A 20,710-nucleotide genomic window follows, 5' to 3' on the forward strand; every position below is an offset into this window, starting at 1 on the left:
CATAGGGACATGTTCAACCAATGTGTGTCCTCTAATTAGCATCACAGGTGTCTACAAACTTGTAATCAGTCAGTCGGCCTATTTAAAGGGTGACAAGTAGTCACCGTGCTGTTTGGTGACATGGTGTGTGCCACACTAAACATGGACCAGAGGAAGCGAAGGAGAGAGTTGTCTCAGGAGATTAGAAAGAAAATTATAGACAAGCATGTTAAAGGTAAAGGCTATAAGACCATCTCCAAGCAGCTTGATGTTCCTGTGACTACAGCTGCACATATTATTCAGAAATTTAAGATCCACAGGACTGTAGCCAACCTCCCTGGACGTGGCCGCAGGAGGAAAATTGATTACAAATCAATGAGACGGATAATACGAATGGTAACAAAAGAGCCCAGAACAACCTCCAAAGACATTAAAGGTGAACTCCAAGGTCAAGGTACATTAGTGTCAGACCGCACCATTCGTCCTTGTTTGAGCCAAAGTGGACTTCATGGGAGACGACCAAGGAGGACACCAGTGTTGAAAACAAATCATAAAAAAGCGAGACTGGAATTTGCCAAACTGCATGTTGACAAGCCACAAAGCTTCTGGGAGAATGTCCTCTGGACAGACGAGACAAAACTGGAACTTTTTGGCAAGACACATCAGCTCTATGTTCAAAGACGCAAAAATGAAGTATACCAAGAAAAGAACACTGTCCCTACTGTGAAACATGTAGGAGGCTCTGTTATGTTCTGGGGCTGCTTTGCTGCATCTGGTACAGGGTGTCTTGAATCTGTGCAGAGTACAATGAAATCTCAAGACTATCAAGGTATTCTAGAGAGAAATGTGCTGCCCAGTGTCAGAGAGCTTAGTCTCAATCGCAGGTCATGGGTCTTGCAACAAGATAATGACCCAAAACACACAGCTAAAAACACCCAAGAATGGCTAAGAGCAAAACATTGGACTATCCTGAAGTGGCCTTCTATGAGCCCTGATCTAAATCCTATTGACCATCTGTGGAAGGAGCTGAAACATGCCATCTGGAGAAGGCTCCCTTCAAACCTGAGACAACTGGAGCAGTTTGCTCATGAGGAGTGGGCCAAAATACCTGCTGAGAGGTGCAGAAGTCTCACTGAAAGTTACAGAAATCGTTTGATTGCAGTGATTGCCTCAAAAGGTTGTGCAACAAAATATTAAGTTAAGGTTACCATCATTTTTGTCCAGGCCTGTTTCATGAGTTTGTTTTTTTTAAATGATTCTGTCGAACCACAATTCAAACGCAAAAGCAAATCCAATTTTACGTCCAAAATTTAAAAAACAGCTAAATAATCCTGTCTTTCAGCAAACCCCACAAACAATATTATAATAATTAATGCACATTATGTTCTATTCATTTACAGAAAATGTCTTCTAATATACTGTATTAGCAACAACAATATAGTTCTGACAACAAATCTATTCCCTGTTCCCTCATGAATTTATTAGACAATGTTTAATCCTGTCTCTGTATCGGATGAAAATACTATTTTACGTGTGGTCAAAGTCATAATTAGTATACATTGTGCAATAATATTCAGTGGAAACAGGCTCTAATATATTAACAGCAACAATAGAAATAGCTACTATCAGTGTAATCCCCATTTGCTCCAAAATTAATCATAGACAAGCATAACAATCCTGTATTCTGATCACTAAAATGGCATTTATTACTAAAAGCTGTACTTGTATACAATAATCAAAATAACAGTCAATGTGTATTAAAAGCTAATATCTACTGAAATCTCTTGTTGCTGCTGTCTCTCCCATTCAAAATCCTTCAAACAGACTAACAGCTCTCATATGTTTGGAACAATTTTGAGCTAAATGAACCACGTGACCACGAGACAGCGAGATCAAAGTGAGTCGTAACGCTTGCTCTGAACTGCTCTGCTTTAACATTAAAAATGTTAATGTTTTGCCACGTTTCAAGGTGAAAACAAAGGAAAAGGACCCAAATGCAAACCTAATAATTCATTTAATCCACAAAAGTCCAAGCAAAACTCGCTTCATTTCACTGTAGATTTAAGATTATACATTTTACTTAAAAATGGAAAAATGTCAGAGCAAGGAATACTTTCAGCTTCAGATAATGTATTTTTGTTGAAACAGAGATGACTGTAAATTGTTCAGAGTTAAACTGCAAGTGTTCACAAGGATAGGAGTGACAGCAGTCAGGTATGAATAAGTCAAAAGCAGGTTGCTTTAACATCCTGCTGATAACACGTGGACAATGGGCTGGCAGGTTATACTGTAGGCAAGAACTAGAATAGCAACAGCACAAAGGAAGTTTAAACCGTGTAACATTGATACAGGTTCAGCTCCAACTGCCGACACAAAGAAACAAATTATTGATGAAGTGCAGCCAGTGACACGGGCAGCACAGAACACGAGCTGACAAGGTAATGAGGCACAGGTGAGCAAGAGAGGGAGGCACACTGAGGACATCTACTGGACAAGTAAGACGAGCATTACTTCTGCAGACAACACGTACATGTTCCTCCACCTGCTGACCAGGTATTAGGTCCTATAATATGACAGCTACTCTTGAAATTTTGCAGAGAAAACTAACAAATATGTGTCTGTTCTCTCCTTAAAGGTACATTTGCCTGATCACTGTCAGGCACTTGAAGGATTTATGCAGGGAAGAGGTTAACCTGCATCTCTGATGGTTGCATTAGTGCTTATGGCATGGGCAGCTTACACATCTGGAAAGGCACTATCATGCTCCCACCCAGACAATCTGTGACAGCAGATTTTTTCAGGGAAGGCCGTGCATATTTCAGCAAGTCACTGCTAAACCACATACCGCATCAATCACAACAGCACACCAATAGAAAACATTTGGCACATCAGGAAAAAAAGGAATTGTCTAGCAAAAGAACACCCAGGACTGTTGGGCAGCGAAATTCCTACATCAGACAAGAAAGGGACAACATTCCTCTCTCTAAACTCCAGCAACTGTCTCCTCATTTCCCTTATAAGACAGTTGTTAAAAGAAGAGGGGATGCAACACAATGTTAAACATGCCCCTGTCCCTACTGTCTGTTTTAGATGTGTTGCTTCCATCAAACTTAAACATTTTTCATGAAATGGTGACGTTTTCCAGTTTCAACATCAGATATATATATGGGTTTATAAAATTTGCTAGTCATTGCAGTATTGTTTTTATTTACATTTTATACAATGCCCAAACTTTTTTGGACTTGGAGTTGTAAATACTATATGATCCATATATGAAAACTGAAACTGAGTTTGAAGTCCAGCCTGTCTTTATCCCAACATCATCAAGGCGGTTATATGATTGGTTGGATACCACCTGTATCTTGTTTTGGAAGCAAGCCAAAGCGTTCCTTTCCTTTTCAGTACAAAGTTTCATATTATCCTTTAGACATTATTATGTCACTCTGAACAGGATGATTAATGAATGAAAAGAAGCAATGACTTGATTATAGCAGCATTGCTGATAACACCCACAATGAAATATTCGTATCACCATTCGTCTTGTATTAGGTGTTAGATTACATCAGTTATTGCTTACAGTTCTGTTCTTTTATTAAAGGGGAAATGGAGTTCAGGTGTACAAAGAAAGAATAAGGAAATAACAGATTGAACAAAAGGAGAAAGGTAAAAAAGAAAAATTAAATCATTGGACAGTGACAAATTAGAAGACTGAGGATGAAAGAGATTGATGCAGCAAACAAGGAGAGAGATGAAGTGAGTGGCAACAAGAAAGAGAAAGATAGACACCAACAGAAGGAGAGGTATAAAAAGAAGTCCAGTGACACAGGCGTGACAGATAGGAGACTTAGAGAAAACATTCATAAGCAGCCACAGAGGGTTATACAAAATAAATAAATAAATAAATAAAAAATAACAGAAACATGTCATATTTCCACTTTCTTCTCCTGAATCCGTAGACCCAAACTAAATTACAAGCATGGGTACACAGTTCCACTTAGAAGCAGCTAAAGATCCAAGAGCTACTTCAAATTCTGCTTTCTTACTGGACCGGAAGATCAAATAGCTGACCACTCCACTGTCTTATTATGCTGTTACAAATAGAGATGTATTTGTTTGGCTCTGTGTGCTGTTTCCAAAAAAATTAACTTCTGCTTCAAGTAACAGTTATCCAACTCTCTATCTGCCTGCTTGACTCTCCTAAAGTTGAAGGCTAGGAAGTGAAGTATAAACACACTATTGCTGTTATTTAGTGGTAGTGTTTTGTTTGCATGCAGCTCAGACCTAGAATAACCCCTCAGTTTATGTAAGACCACTGCAACAAAAGGACCGGCTTTAAGACTAAAGTAAAATCTTTTATTTTTGACACTGACATTAAATGTTGTGAAAGCTACAACATGTAGTTTTTTTTTTTAACTAAAATGTCTGATATTTTTTTAAATGGCTACTCCTTTGTTTGATGTATATTTTTAGCATTTCCTCAAATATTCCCAACAGATTTTAATAACAATAATAAATTTAATAATAATAAATTTATTTATAAAGCGCTTTCAGGCAAAGTGCTGTACATAGAGATAAAATCAACTTGACAATAAAAACATCAGAGAATCCACATATACAAACATACTGAGACAATACAAATGGACATCAGTAAAGTTTAAAGCTGTTGGTGGCTTCCAGTAGTGTAGGAAGAGCCGTGAATAAGTGGAGAACTGTATTGAACCTTCCACAGCTGATACCTTTTTTCTTTCTTTGGGACTACTCTGAAGAAACCATGGTAGTTGGATTTTCAGTTAACTATGGTTACAGTTGAGATCATCAGTTTATGAGGACTAAAATTAGACATTAGACGGTAAAACTCAATTTTCATTTGTAATGTGGAATTTTAAGGTGAAGTTTAGTTAGTGGAGCACTGGCTGGTTATTTGTTGGGACAATCTGTTGGTGTTTTCAGTAGAGGATGGTATTTGGCTGTTGTTAGCTGCTAAGTTATGGTAACAGCTAATGGTACTAACTTAGAGCTAACGGTGCTAATGTTAAGCTAAGTGTCGTTGTCATGTGTTAAATGTAGGTGTGTATTCCACAAATGACTGGATGCATGTGAGTTATCTTTTAGTACCATTAATTAATCTAAATGAAAACAGTTTTTAGAGCTTAAGCATTTATAACTCACTCCTGCTCTTTTTCAACTGTATTTATATGTATTTTATTTTGTTCCATGGCCTCCTAGAGCAGCTGACAGCAGTAAGGCTGCAATAATGTAAATTCTTTCTGCTTGTGCCACTTGCATTTTAACAACCAAAAAGAAAAAAAAAAGTAATTTCTTTGCGCTATCTTCAATACATGTTTAAGAAGTGTAATTGTTAGATTAACACTAAAAGAGCAATTAACCGATTATTTATTTAAGCATCATTGTGCACCACCTATCATTATGACGGATTCAAACCTTAACAAATGGGTGAAAGAAGAAGAAAATTTCTTGGCACATCACTTATTCAATATCACATAACTCATGTGTCATGTCAAAAACAGCATATTTTTTATCACTCTGATCTGTAATACTGAAAAAAAGCAGATTGGTCCATTCTCATATTCTTTCAACAATTTTAATGACAAATTTGTAGATGCTGCTAAATAGCCATCATCACTTCATATCATCACTTTTCACTTCATTTTTTCAACACAGAATATCTTAATCATCCAGTAAAGTTGCTTTACTCTTCTGAATGATAGTTATTTCTACACCTCCTATTTCATTTTAATTTTACTGTATTTATTTTACCTATTCTTATATAAATTTGTATTTGTGCGCTGTATTGTCTTTGTGTTGCTTCAGTCCTGAAGATCAAAAAAGTGTTGTCTCCACTCACTGTGACGGTTACTCAGTGTCTGATTCTGCCAGCTGACTGTGACAGCAGGATACTCTGACTGAATACATTAGACAGCTTTTGATAGGGCTCTTAATTAAAGGATCTTAATATAATTTACAATTTACATGTGAAAATTCTGTACCAATAAAAGCCTGATTAGATAATGGAGAATTAAATAAAACATTTGAGCATCTACCACTAATCACACTATCTGTAAGGATTAATCAATTAACATTCATATTCAGTCTTCACTGAGAGGTTGCAATGGCGCATTTATAAATATTTATCACACATGCATTTTCCATTGTTTTGCAAACATACTTCATATTTAATGATTCCATGCAGCTTTTACATGATTATGCTAACTAGCTCGAAGAGGAACATTAAGTATGAGGTTATTAAATTATTGGTCTAATGATGGATAATAAAATTCCAGCCACCCAGAGTGGCGGAAAGAGTGTCTCTTCATAATGGCTCTTAGGGAACAACAGGCAAAGCAAACATATTTGGTCAATTCTAAATCTGTTTCCTATTGGATGTTTAATCAAAAATTCCAAGAACAGGAATGTATATTGAGTGAGCATAAAGAAAGTTTTATTCACACACAAAGATATATCAGAGAGGGGCAGTTTCAGAAGCAGAGGCGGCCTGGATAAGAGGAAAATGGTTTGAGCATGCAACAGGCCCGCAACAGCTAATCTGGAGACAGGATGTCAAGGCACAGTCAAGGAGAGGAGGGGTTCCTCTTTGGTTGCTCTAAATTTTATCTCTGCTGTTTGCAAATGATGTAGTTGATGATGTGATGATGAGGCACTGGGATGGTTTGATACAGAAATAAATACCTCAGAGTGTGAGGCCATGGTCCTCTGTCAGAAAACAGTGGATTGCTCCCTCCACGTGGGGAGTGAGTCTTTGTCCTGAGTGGAGTTCAAGTATCTCGAGATTTTGTTATTCAGGGTTGAATTGACTGTGATGTTGACAGGTGGACTTGTACATCGTCAGCAGTTCTGCAGGCGCTGTACCATATCATTGTGATGAAGAGGGTGTGAAGGCAATGTTTCCGGTTTACCGGTTGATCTAATTTCCAACCCTCACCTGTGACCAAGTAATGACCAAAAGAATGAGATCGCAGATCCAAGCGGTCAAAATGAGATTCCTCAGGAGGGTGTCTGGGCTCAGCCTTAGAGATAGGATGAGGAGCTTGGAATTATGTAGGGACTGTGTAGTAAAGGCACTGTTTCTACTCATCAAAGGAGCCAGCTGATGTCGTTTGGGCTTCTGATCTGGATGCCTCCCAGGTGCCTTCCTTTGGAGGTCTTCCAGGCATGTCCAACTGGGAGGATAACCCAGGGTAGACACAGAACTCACCAGAGGAATTAAATTAATCCCATCTGGCCTTGACATGCTTCTGAATCCCTCAGGAGGAAATGGAAATCGTTGCAGGGGGAGCGGGATGTCTGGTTTGACTTTCTTTGCAACCTTTTTGTCAATGACACACAATGCACTGTCGAGCCTTTGTGACCATTTGCATGTGATCAAGTCACTGAAACTGACCTTTTATGCATTTTCATTTCTGAATTGTAGAAACATATTCTGTAAGAAATACAAAATCCACAGTAAAAGAACTCTGGTAAAAGGTTATGAACTGAAGTGGACTGGTCTGAGCCATGAAACTCCAGGGCTGAAAATGAGTCCCAGTCTAGCCCTGGCATGAGGTCAGGAAAACCAAGCAAGCACAAGATTTGAGAGCAGGCAGACATTTTGAGCACAAAAGAGAAAATCAAAGCACAAACAGTCAGTTTTACACACGAAGGCAAGTTTTAATTGAAGTTTGGATAAAAATAAGGTCCCAAAACCAATAAGTGGTGCTCTCGAAACATTAAAAATGTCAGTTTTGTAACAATATTGACCCCAAAAAGGACATGGTTGCTATCTCTGAGTGAGGTGTTGGGAAAAAAAATGCCTAGGACATATTGTAGTCGGACACAAAGCTAATGTAGATATACACCACTGCAACAATGGCTGATTGTTGACTTCTGGAAATTCATCATATTATTACTTGTTATGATTTGTAGATTGAAATTGGGATAGATGGATGGATGGATTAGGTGTACGCACTAATGATGACATGATGTGCATGCAAATATTGACTGAATGAGAGGAAATGTGTGTACATGGCCAGTATCACCTCCATGACATGAAACACATCAATATCAGCAATATTCTCAGCATTTGTATCCAGATTATGGCCCCTGTGTGTGTGTCTCTGTGTGTGTGTATTTGTACCCTTGAGGGTAAAAAAAATCAATCTCGGCCAATTAACCTGTACAAACACAACCTGTGGTAGAGAGCAGCAGAGTGAATGACAAAATGAGGCTTGGAAATGTCTGCCATTGCATTACCCAGACAAAAGACCTTTAGACTGTGTTTAATAAGAGCACAGAGACGTTGATACAAGCCTTTGCACTGACACACTTTCAATGTGGCCTTTTGACTAATAAAGTGTCTCATTAAAAGTTTATTCATTTATATTCAAATTGTGTCCCCCTTAAGCTTTTCAGACTAAGATGTTATGAGATGTCATACTTGAGTAATCTTCAAATCTTATTTCATTCTTATTAGGGGAAAACAATTCTACCATGGTTCCCTAATTTGAGTAAGCAATTACCTAATCACAGTGATTATGTTGTGAAGGTGGGGAATGGAAGATTTCTCACACAAATGATCAAGGTGTGGTTTTCATACTGATGAGGAAAGTTTGATCCGAGCACAAACAGCCTAGGGTGGATTTCTACTTACAACTGCTGATAGTGTGAAGCCTTGCATGTTTGTGTTAACATGTTCTATTGTTGTGTAAGTGTTCCCTGATTGGAAAACTTCATTGACAGATTATTCAATAATCACCAAGCTGGGACTGCTCTCGCAATTACCTTGTAACATCGTGTAAGGCATTGATTTGTATGTCAGTGTGGACATGTAATAACTCCTGTTATGGAGGCATGTGTTAAGCAACAACATCTTGAGAGTTAGAATATCTTTTGGGGGACAAATGCAAGTCCTTCTGATATTAATTATCAATGGCACAGTTTAATTTTTAAGTGACTCCTTTAGGTAGGGTAACTAGATTATGGACAAGCTACAAGTTATGCTATCACTGATGATGGAAGCAGCAAAATGCACTGTTACACTGATTATCCAAACAAAGTTGGGTTTTGCCTGTCTAGACTGCATTTACAGTTAGAAGTGTAACCAACATGAAAACTAGAGAGCTGTCTATGGGTGAAAAACAAGCGACTGTGAAGCTTAGAAAAGATGGAAAACTAATCAGAGCCATTGCATAAACATTGTCCATAGCCTGTACAACCATTTGGAATGCGCTGAAGAAGACAGAACCACCGGTGTTCCAAGTAACAATGAACGGGTAGGCCAAGGAAAACAGCAGCAGCTGATGACAAGAGAACATGGTGAGAGCTGTAAAGAAAGACCCTAAAACAACTGTTAGTGACATTTGCAACAACCTCCAGGGGGCAGGGGTGAAGGTATCACCATCTACTGTTCAAAGAAGACTTCATGAACAAAAGTACAGAGGCTACACCAGAAGTTGCAAACCACTCATTAGCAAGAAGAGCAAGAACACCAGGCTGGAATTTGCCAGAAAGTACAGAGACCACCCTCAAAGCTTCTGAACAAAGTTTTATGGACTGATGAGATAAATATGAACCTTTACCAAAGTGATGGAAAGGCTAAAGTTTGGTGAAAGAAAGGATCTGCTCATGATCCCAAACATACAAGCTCATCTGTGAAACACAGTGGAGGTAATGTCATGGCTTAGGCTTCCTGGCTTCTTCTGGGGTGGGCTCATTAATCTCCATTGATGATGTAACACATAATGGCAGCAGCAAAATGAACTCAGAAGTCTACAGAAACATTTTGTCTGCCAATTTATGGAAAGATGCAACCAAACAATAAAGCAAGATAATGACTTGAAACACACTGCAGAAACAAAGGAGTTCATCAGGGGCAAGAAAAGGAAGATTTTAGACTGGCCAAATCCATCTCCAGACCTAAACCCCATAGAGCATGCATTTTACCTACTAAAGAGGAGACTGAAGGGAGTAACCCCCCAAAACAAACAACTGAAAGAGGCTGAGGTGAAAGCCTGCAAAATCATCATAAAAGACAATTGGAAAAGTTTAGTGATGTCAGTGTGTCACAGGATTGATGCAGTATTGCAATCAAAGGATTTGCAACTAAATATTAAGTCTGAATTACTTTAATCTATTTTAAGTCTCTGTTCCAATACTCTGCTCACCTAAAGTTTGTTAATAACAATGCTAGCTTCCAAATTGTGTATCAGATCCAGATGTAAATACCTGGAAATGAAAGCTGAAATGTTCATTTCTTGTTCAGGGCTTGAAATTAACTTTTTTTGCTCACCAGCCACAGTGGCTAGTGGTTTTGCAAACTTACTAGCCACTCAGTATTTCCACTAGCCACAATTTTGATGTTGAAAACTATGAGCTTTATGTCAAATTTGGTACAAAGGGTATGATACAGTATGACACGCGTGCTCTACTTCTCCTGTCCTCTGCTCTATTCTCCTTTAAACTTTATGGTGGAAATGTCGTCATATGTGTGTCTAAAATTAATTAAAATATCTGGTTAAATAATAGATGACAAATATTTGGTGTATGAAGCTCACATTTGCAGAACATTAAACAACTGTACTGTCTGTTGTTTAATAATAGAAGCAAAAAAAAAAAAAAAATCACTGTTTAGTTTAATTCCCTTTGACTCCAAAGTGAACGGTTACAGACTTTTATCCTTCTGCCTCTGTTTCTGACTGCCTCAGTGAACTTATTTAAATTTCAGAGTTTCTCTTGTCTTTTATATGCGTTAATTGTCGATATTAGGCAAATATTATACAAACTTATCAAAGGTATTAATGACGTTTAAATTATGAGCGCATTTGCGCAGGTTTTATCATTTAGAACACCCTCAACAAACAAAGAATATAGAAAGAGTATTACTCAAATAATATTCAGCCACACTGCACACCTTGGCTCGCACGAGCGAGAGAGACACACAGCTGGAGCACGCACACAAACACACGGCGCTGAGACGCGCTGATCCTCCGCGGAGAGAGAGGCGCTTTAAAGCAAAGAGAAAGTTCAGGTCTGAGTTTATCCTCAACATTCTGGAACTTTTTCCCTAAACAGGTAGAAGCCTTCAGTCTAACCAACACGCCAGCGCAAGTGTGTCCGTATATGTGTGTGAGTGTCATGTTTATGTGTGTCATACAGCATCAAAGCCCTTGGCACTGCGTAAAAACGCACCAACGGATGAAGAGACCAGCCACGTTTCAGTTGTTTTGGGGGAAATTTGAGGCTTGTATGTGCCAAAAATGCCTCTCTGTAACAAGCCTAAATCATAAGGGCTAACAGACGAGCACTTTCAGAGTGAAGCATTAGTTGTGACACTGATAAATTCAACCCGCCATCGTGGCTAGTTAGAGTCACGCTGCTACCTGCCACGGCCGAAATCCATCTGCATTTGGCTAGTTGGCGGGTGTAAATGTCAAGCCCTGTTCTTGTTTCTTATTCATCTTTTGATGTCAAAACCAAATGTTTTTGGTCGCCAGCAAAAATGAAGGATTGATGTCTCACTATTCCAGTACTTTCTGAGGGGTGTAACTCAGGTGCACAGAACAGGGTTCCATCATAGAATTCAATATCCTCAACTCTTTAGCTGTGCTTTGTCATACACATCACTCCAGTTAAAAATAAAAGACAATTACTGCAAAGGGCCCCATTATTTTTGAACTTCATGAGCGTACCCTGTGTTCTAAAACAGTCCGTACTGGATTAGTAAGACATCTTTGTCCCTGACCACCTTCGTGTGTTCTTCTGGATACAGACATCTTTAGCAACGCGGGGCTGCCTAATCACCATGCACAGGATCACCCTGCCAATTACTGCGACACAAAGTGACTTTCACGACCCTGTGGGCGCAGCATGTATTCAGCTAAGTAGAAATTATTCACCCCGCATGTATAGAAAGCTCTCATCAGCAGCAAACCCTTGGCAGTCACATCGATGGACTGGTAGAGTCTCACACTGACAAACTCAAGCACTAACCTGCAGGGATATCTGCACAAGTCTGCAGTCTGTATGATACTACAGCACCTGTGTGTGTGTGTGTCATGTGGGTGTTATGTGTGTTAACTCAAACTTGTCATTGCTGCATTTCTAGTGTGCAGATGGTGGTTTTATATCACTCATGCTGAGTTTATTTCACATCACAATGCCTCCAGGCGTACTTACACATCAAACAATCCAGTTTGGATTAATATAACCCCAGTCATACATTAAGCCATACAAACACACACAAGCAAACACACATTCTCAAGCACAATAAAAAGTAAACATTTATGGAACAGTGCTGCAGATAGCACAACCCTTTTTTTTGTAAATTCACAATTATGTATTAATCATGCGCCACAAGTGTCTCTACATATAATCATGCAAATAGTTTTTACAGTCCTGCATGCTGTAAATCAGAGCCTTCCTACCTTAACGACTTGCCTTCTCTGTTAATCATGTTGGATATTGGTGCCTGTCAGGGAGGCATATACACCAAACCGGTGATAGCAGAGGTAAGTAATGGTGGCTGGCACCATTGAGGACTGTCGCTGGATCATCTCACTGCCTCAGGGTTCATTAGCTGTCGGCAGGATGTGAAACATGAGGGGAGATATTTGATTACAGGATCATTTGACAAGCATTCAAGTAGGCAGAAAAATCGAGTGGTTTGTTTTTTTTTCATTTTTAATCATCTGGTCACATTTTTCACAATCTGAGACAAGATTGATTATTCAATAGCTGTATTAAAATCTTTTAACATCAAACTATTCTATGTTTTGACTATCAAAGCAGTACAGATGTGGGGGACCCAGGAACAGAGTCTGCTATATACATATTTGATTGCTTTAGTATCAGTGTTAAGTGTAGTTGGGCGGATACACGGTATCAACAAAAAAAAAAAAAGCTTCTATGGCCCACAGTTTGAAAATGCTCCTTGGATGGCCCTTTTGGATGCCCCCTATGGTGCATAAGACATTAACAAAACTTGGTTAAGTACCCTCCAGAGTGCCCTCCCAGTGGTTCAAATGTAATAAAGTGCCCTCAAGGATAGTGCTCTTTACTGGTGTAGTGTCAGGGACCATCACTGCCTCCCTCATGACAAATAGTGAACCAGATGTTTTACATTTTCTGGTAATGACCAAATGTCATGGTGCCTTTTTGCTGCCCATTGGTCTTTACAAGTGATCATCAACTGGAGGCCCGGGGGCCAGATCAGTCCCCTCCCAGCTTCCCATCCGGCCCCCAGATGGGAAGCTGATTTGCATGATCAGTTTCACAAAAATCCACCTGTCAGCCATTATTAATAAATAAGACGCATGATAAACACACACTCATCAGTCCATTCTTAATGAGAACAGCTGGTTACAGTGTAAACCTACCAATTTCCTTGCCTGAATATCAAAAACAAAGGACCTGTTTACTGCATGTGCTTTTCACCAATCAGGATGACACATATTTGACTCAAACCTAGTGAGGCACAGCATTACAGCCCTAGAAATATGTGGCTAAAATATCTCAATAGCTCCCTTTATGGCTGGGAATGAATTTACTGCTAATTCCTAAAAATAAGGTACAGTACAAATGAGTTCAAAACATCTCAATAGATCTTATTCACTTAATTAACAGTCTGGCCCCCACAACACCTGCCAAGAAAAAAAAATATGGCCCTCGTGCAAATGTAGTTGGTGATCCCTGGTCTACACAGTTGACTTGTGAAGGTAAATAGGACTTATACACTGAGCACTTACCCATTCTACGGGGCACATGTATCTTGTGCTTCCTTCATATTACAAAATTGGGGCAGTTTAAGATAGAACAAAAGAGTGACAAAACAAAGGGTAAGAGACATATTCTTCAAAATAAAACCACATCACTCACTTTTGCCACATATTGCTTTCCAGGCACAAGTACGTGACCCATTGAAAATGGCTACATAATCCCTTTTGGGTCCCAACTAGGGTTGCTGCTCCTCCCTTAAAATATTTAACTGTCTCGGATTTGACCACATGCACCCCTTTGTGGCAGTATACGGGATGCCTTTTGTTCTATATTCCGCCCCACATGTCCTACTCTGTCACTGATTGGGTAATATTCATTGTCCTCGTAGATTGGATTGGTTAGGTGTAGGTAAAGAGCCAATCAGAGGGCTTTCTTTTTGCAGACTGAGGGGGAAAAAACAGCTCTAAACGCTCCTCCTCAGGCAGACATGACATTAGTGGTAAGAGTTTGTCTTGGTTGGACAACATGGGGGAAAATGAATATGTGTTATACCAGTAAAGTTAGAATCCAGAGAAAACAAATATTTCTACTCATTAACAAATTATTCTAACATCAAAAAATGTTAAGCTTGACTTTTGTGTGTTTTGCTGAAAAAAATTGATGTTTATATTGCAGATCTATGGAATAAAGTGTTACACATTGATCTCTAAATTCAAATTATTATTTTTCCATATCTGATTTCAGTGAATAAGATGGGCTGTTGACACATATATTAGTGAAAATCGCTTACACAACACCATACAATTCATACTGTTCAATTTCATTTGTCTCCCACTTCTCTATAGGTCATGGCAGCTGAGTTAACACAACCACAAAGGCAAAAGCACTGGTGAAGGACATCCTTACTCTGAAGCCAGTATATGATGGTCTTAATGTCTTTACCTCAGGTAAACCTTTCCCATTTTACATTAATACTGATGCTTCAAATAGGCTGAACATGAAGACTGCCACTTGCAGACCACTTTTTTTCAGGCCAGAAAGTGGTGTCTCCAACAAAATGCTTGATTTCATGGAGTATGCAGATGGCCTTCAGTACAATTGAGAAAGTTGCAGGTTAGCTCAATCTCAGCAATTTCAGCATTCCAGCAATTTCTATATACCGTTGATGCTGAAAATCAGTCCAATAAAGATCAGTTAAAATCAATAGATTGTGTTTGTCTCCACTTAAAGAGTGGAGCCTGGTAGTCTATATAAACTAGGAAAGTGTTTTTTAATATTTCCCTAAGTAAACAAACTCCAAAGACCAACCATCAATTTTTAAACATATCTTTCAGACATTTTCACCTTCTTTACCATTTGCTGAATCTCAAGCCTTTCAATTCCTTGTAAATCATATCACTTTTAATATTGTTCATAAATGCAATCTGTGGATTTAATAACTTTTTCACGCTTCAATGCATGCTGGCATACGTGTATTGGATTGCATGAATAACTAATTTAATAGAAGTGTTCTCTATAATGAAGTGACACCTCATCCAGTGAAACAGTGTAGCTCAGAAGCAACATATATTTGCAGCCTTTTATTGTAATTGGTCTAAAAGGTCATACAGAGAAACAATGCACTGCATGCTCAAGATAATGGTTTGCCAGGGTGTCATTAAGGTTTCCTGTTCTGACTACATATTTGTGTCCTGCTAGTCAGTCCTGTAACTGTCTTTACATTAACTGTTTTTTATGTTGACTATATTAATTGAGGACTCTTTCCAATCAAAGCAGCCCTTCACGAGCTTTAATTAAAAGTTTCATACAGCAGGACACATTATCTGTGATGAACCAAGGGTCATATGGTGTTTTGGATCCTACATCATCAGACACCCTCACCCAGGAAACCCGACTGCTCAAACCCCAGCTTGTCTTCTAATTGTGTGCCATTGTTCATTTCTAATCCACAGCCATCTCAAAGATTTTTTTCTGTGACTTCTAGGATGTTCCTGGTGGCTCCTCTCTCTTGTGACCCCCTGATTCCCAGAAGACTGAGTGTCTGATGTAGAGACTGTCCTGCAAAGCCCCTGCAGCCAACTTCAGTGGATTCGCAGTGGGCTTGGCCCTCATATGCTTATGGGCCCTCTCCATCCAGGCTTTCCAGGGGATAGGGAATTCTGTCATGTCTACACATTTGGACGAGTCTGATGTTAGGACCAGATCTGGCCTGAGTGTTGTCCTTTTAGTGTTTTGGCCTGATGAATGTAATGTTTTGTCAGGATGTGGAGCTGCTGTTTGGTGCACTGTATTTCATTACAGTACACCAGCATATTCTTCAAATGAATGACTATGACCTGATAAAAGAGGAAAGCTATGAAAGAGTGGCAGTGTCAGCCTGGTTTTAGTTGTTATGTATCCTAGCAAACTTTGAGCAGTGAAACAGCAAAGTGAAAGGAGAAATACTGTTCAAAATGGTTTGTAGGACACAGGCCCCCTTTGTGATTGGAAAAAACAACACAAAAAAGGTATTGAAAGTGTGTCTTAGGCACCTGCTTAGCAGTGATCACTGGCTTCCAGTCGCAACCCTGAAATTGCAGCTGAGGTGCCCCAGGTCGAATGTGGTTGAATCAGATTGGATTTTGGTCACCTTACGGAACCAGATGTTGCACAGGCGTATGCGACTGGGCTCCTGGCACACTCTCGGAACACCAAATGCCTCATGAGATCCATAGTCTCTCTGGGTGGACTTCAGGTCTGGTGCCCTGGCTGCTGCCAATGAATGCATCCTGAGGGATCCCGAGAGGGGTATAATCCCTCAGGAAACCAATGATATATTGAGGCGAGTCACTGGGCAAGACTTATTATCAAAACTGGACTAGGCAGGAGACTGAGATGTGAGGCTACCCAAGAGGACTGCATCCTGGCTCTTACCTGATGTTTACCCTATATTCTGATACAAAGAGTGCTGTGAAGTGTGGTGGCTCCACCTCTGACTTCTTCCCAGTTGATTCCGGGGTGAGGTAGTGTGCATCTCAGCCCCTTTTCACTTCAGTACCTGTATGGACTGGATAATGGGGCGGGTACATGGGCTCCGAACTGTGGAGTGTCATTTGGTGATGTCCAGATCACTAATCTGGATTTTGCTGATGATACTGTGATCCTTGCTGAGACTTTAGATGTCCTTGTGTGGGCTCTTAACTTGCTGAGTGAGGAAGCTGAAACGTTGGGAATGCACATCTCCTGGGGCCAAAACAAAGATCCAGACATTTGGGGACACACTGGATGCTGTCAGTTGAAGCTGTGTCTGTTAATGGTGAAAGCTTGGAAGTTGTAGAGCAGTTCACCTAACCTTGGCAGCATAATCCACTGCTCTGCTGACTTGGAGGCTGAGATGAACCACAGCAATGGACTCACACATGTGGTGATGGGTTTGCTGAGCCAGACAATGTGGTGCTCCTGGTATCTGAGCATGTGGTCTTTGGTCCTTACAGTCTTACTATACTCTTGTGAGGCCTGGATGTTGACTGATGACTAGAGGTGCAGACTGGACTCCTTTGTGTTGACTTCTCTTCGATGCTGAACCGGCATATGCTCCCATACCTGGCCTGACCCTGAGCACCAAATTGTACAATACTGCTTAAAGATACACAATAGAATGATAATCAAAAATGGCCCAAGTAGTAGCCCTGTCAAGGTAGTCAATCACTGAAAAACAAAAACTCTTCACCTCCTTTTGAGACATCAGAGGAGAAATCACAGTGTGTAGCACAGCTGCCCTGATTGAGTGCAATGCCGCATGCTAACATCATATAGCATGACATTACACACCATGTCAACAGTGCCTAGGCATTTTCAATGGGGTTATTACAAACGAATGAAAAACAGGTGAACATGTAAGTGCAGCTGCATTTGTAGAGGAAATCTTTGCTGGTTTAGCGGGATCTACAGATACTAAGAGAAATACAGGATTTCAAAGATATCCTTAAGCCTGACCTTGACCTTGAGAGAAGTTCAAAAGATCCACACTTCATCTTTAAATGCTCGTACTCTGCTACAGCTCTGGCTCATGGCCACCTTTTTTTATTCATCTTTAACCACAGAAAGATATTAAAAAGAATACAAATGAGACAAAAGAAATCAATTCAGAAGCCTGATGCTGAGTGACTTTGGACATCTTCCACTATTCAAACAGAACCTCCTGTCACACTGTGCAGGCTATTCTCATTCAGTGGTCATACTTTTTCTAACCAAACATAATGCATTCTAATTTTTATATGGCCCACATAACCTTGGGAAAATTTCAACAGGAGGCACAGGAAATGACATGCTTGATAGACGGATATGCTTGCCTTTCGGTGGTAATAAGGGGTGAGGATGGGTCAGGCAGTGCTGGGTTTTCACCCTGGAGATAGGAGATTTGGACAGCTTTGTTAATCAACAAGCCAGCTAGTTGTTTCCCTCCGTCTTTCCATTCTTAACAGCTTGTTTCATTTGAAGGCATGAGCAGCTGCCAATCCGATCATAAGTCAAGAGGTTGGGAAAACCCTGGACTTGTCTCCAGTCAATCACAGGGCTGATTTTTAGAGACAGACGACCGCACGCTCCCACTCAAGGGCATTTCTGTGTGTCACCAATTAACCAAATGAGCATGTCTTTGGACCGGGGGGAGAGCTAGAGTATGCAGAGAGAACCCACAAGACCATTCCTTGTATCCACACGTAATCCTATGCACTGAACGCGCTCTGAATATAAAGGTGTTTGGTGTGCAGTGGGTGAATGAATGAGTGTATCAGCGAGGTTGTGCAAAAATGTGGAATGAGACACACTATTATGACATGACACGTTTTCTGGAAGCAAGATGTGCTATCAAGAAAACAGAAATCCCATCTCCAGCAGAGGCAAATAAACATGACATCATACACCTATGCCACAACTTTCAAGTGTCTCTCTGGATACCTACTTGCCAGCAACCCATCGACCAAAGTCAAGATCTTGTGTCTAAATCAGAGCTTTTGAACTTATCTGTGTATGTACTTATGTACCACTTGCAAAATCCAGACATCACATTATGAAAACACATCAGCTATCTCCAGATAGTGTCAGTGGAGGCTATCCAAAGACCCAGGTGACCAGGACCCATTGCTTCCCTCTACAGTAAGGTGCTGCTAGGGCATTCTCTCCATCCAGGACTGCCAACAGTAGCAGAGGGAACATGAGCCGTTCTACCTATGGATGAAGAAACACTTTCACTAACTGGGCTGTCCTTGTTTCTACTAGCTCAGTGTTCATAGCAGCTGGTAACCAAAGGGAAGAAATGACGTCTTTTTCAGTATATATCTCTTTTGTTATGTTGCATTTCTGATATGCCCACTTAGCTGCCATCCCAATGTCTCTATTTGGTACTTTCCGTATGCTGATCAACACCAAGTTGATTTGTATTACCTTTGACCTGTCCCTCACCAGCTAATCAGTGAGAAGGGGTTTATAAGCAGTAATACTTGGAAATCGAAACCCTACAGTGTCACTACAAGACAGGCTTCAGTAAAGCACAAATCATGATGTATTTCCTAACTTTTAAATATTTTTGTAAAGCTTAAAAAAATCTCTTTTAGTGAGCTAGGGTCTCACCAAATGTATTGTTTCATGTTAACCAAGTGGCTAAAAACATATAAATGGTAAAGCTGCACAGTGATGACAAGGAAGTAGTCATTAAATGGCACAATTTAATGCATTTATACCAAAGTGTTGGTACATGATGACGTGGTATTAAATGCCTCAGATTCTTGAAGAACTACACCGGAATAACTAGATTTTCAAGGACATGTTAATGCTACTTTGTCGGTTATGATAATTGGCTAAATGCATATTCATAAAATAACCAGTTTTTAAAAAACACAGTAGTTGTATTGTAAGTATAATGCTACAAGATAATGAAAAACACACACTGACCTGATACTCTAATGAGGCTTGCTCACACACACAAACATACACAACACATAACTGTCAAGACCTGTAGACACAGCACCTCGATGTGCGTTGATTAATGACTCTGTGCATCATTAACCTTGTGACACACACCCAGGAAATTACTACTGTGTGCAAACACACACCATACACGCTCTGAGAACACAATATTCACACACACACACAGTATTTTAGTATTATAAGGTGATCAGGAGAAATAAAACAGCAACAGACACATTCACACTTCTACACACACAGGTACACACACTGTTTGCTAGGGTTCATTAATTTCACATTATCAGGTGATTAGGAGTTGTGATTAAGAAGCTTGTTGGAGAGAGTCGAGACAACAGGATGAACATTGATTCTTCATTTTCTTTTAATGTCATACTTAATGAGCTTAGCGGATATTCAAATTTTTATTGTACTATAAATATATATGAAAAAATCCAATACTGAACCAATATGATGTTTATTTTCTCTATAAGCAGCCTACTTGCATGCAGTGTTAAAACGAAGTATTCAAAGTACAACTGCACAGTGATTTTGCTGTCCTTAAGTAGGGAAAGATAAACAATCATTATGATACAGATACCAAATTAATTGCATATTTGGCATCATGGCCTTTCCTCTTTGAGAAGACATTACCAATAACACCTGATTCTTCTTCCTCTGGCATCTGAGAGCTGTTGCTCTCAGTCAGTGTGTGATGGGAATCTGCTTTCCATAAGGTGTTGGTGATGTACAATGCTGTAAAAAAGTAATTGCCACCCAAACCTAACAACTGGTTGTGCCACCCTTGGTGGCAAATATTGTGGCAAATACTGCAACCAAGCCTTTGCGATAACCAGTAATGAAGTTGGTGGAAGCTGAGTTTAAGTTCACTAGCCACATCCAGGCCTGATTACTGCCAGACTTGTTGAATCAAGATATTACTTCTATAGAGCCTGCCTAAGAAATGAGGAAGGCTAAAAGACCTCAAAAAGCAACACATCATGAAGTAATCTGAAGAAATTCAAGAGCAGATGAGAAAGAAAATAATTGACATCCATCAGTC

The sequence above is a fragment of the Cheilinus undulatus genome, linkage group 10, assembly GCF_018320785.1.
Source record: "Cheilinus undulatus linkage group 10, ASM1832078v1, whole genome shotgun sequence".
Taxonomy (NCBI): Eukaryota; Metazoa; Chordata; class Actinopteri; order Labriformes; family Labridae; genus Cheilinus; species Cheilinus undulatus.